We start from the raw sequence: 1,036 nt of genomic DNA on the forward strand, positions 1-1,036 counted from the left end.
ATAAAGCTTCAGGAATTAAGACAGGATTGTACTGGAGGAAGAACAGGTAAATTGACCAATGGAAGAGAATGTGTGTGTGTTTATCTTTGAGTGTATATTACAGAGTGGAAATGGAAAATAAAAAGATCAGTAGAAGACAAAGGAAGAAACAATTTCATAGATGAAGCTGGAAATATTGGTTACCCATATGGAAAAAAGGAAATTGGATCTAGATTAAAATGTCATTTCCTGATGGATTCAGAACTTAACTATTAAGAGCAAAACTTTTAAACATTTTGAAGAAACCATAGGTAAATATTTTTGTGACTCTGAGAGAGATAAGGACCTTTTAAAACAGGACTCTAAAATTAATAACCATAAAAAGAAGTATTGTTAAATTTATCTCTATTAAAATTAAGAAAATCTGTTAATCAAAAGGCACTCTTTAGGAAATAAAAATGCAAACCATGAATTGGGAAAAGAAATTTGCAACATATATAACCAACAAAGTTTTAGTATACAATATATAAAGAAGCGCTTTTTAAATTTTATTTTTACACAAACAACTCAATAGAAAAATGGCTAAATAATGAACAGGCATTTTCCAGAAGAGGAAACATATATGTGACCAATGAATATATAAAGAGATGCTCATCTTTATTAGTAATTAGGAAAATGTAAATCAATACACAAGACTGAATCTATTTGGAAAAAATTAAGAAGCCAGATAGTACAACGTTTAGGGAGAATATATTAAAAAAAAACAGCTACCCTAATATACAGGTGATGGAACTGTTAAGCTGGTACAACTTCTCCAAGAAATGATTTAGATATTCCCATACCCCATGATTGTGCAATTCAACTCCTGGTTAGATACCACAAAGCAATTCTGATACAATTTGCACTAGGCGACATGTACGACCACACTCATAACAGCACTATTTATAATAGCAAAAAACTAGAAACAATACCAGTACCCACTGATATGATCACGGGTAAATACATTGTTGTGCATTCAAACAATGGAATGGAATAGTAGGGATAGTAATCAAAAGCT

At 30.9% G+C, this 1,036-nt stretch overlaps 1 protein-coding gene across 1 annotated transcript in view; it reads right to left on the reverse strand.

The window, feature by feature from the left end:
- LOC103083523 (leucine-rich repeat serine/threonine-protein kinase 2) overlaps positions 1 to 1,036 on the reverse strand; it is a 43,732-nt gene that overhangs the window by 14,694 nt on the left and 28,002 nt on the right. The gene's annotated exons all lie outside the window — the stretch shown is intronic.

The sequence above is a fragment of the Lipotes vexillifer genome, unplaced genomic scaffold (genome assembly GCF_000442215.2).
Source record: "Lipotes vexillifer unplaced genomic scaffold, Lipotes_vexillifer_v1.1 scaffold1756, whole genome shotgun sequence".
NCBI lineage: Eukaryota > Metazoa > Chordata > Mammalia > Artiodactyla > Lipotidae > Lipotes > Lipotes vexillifer.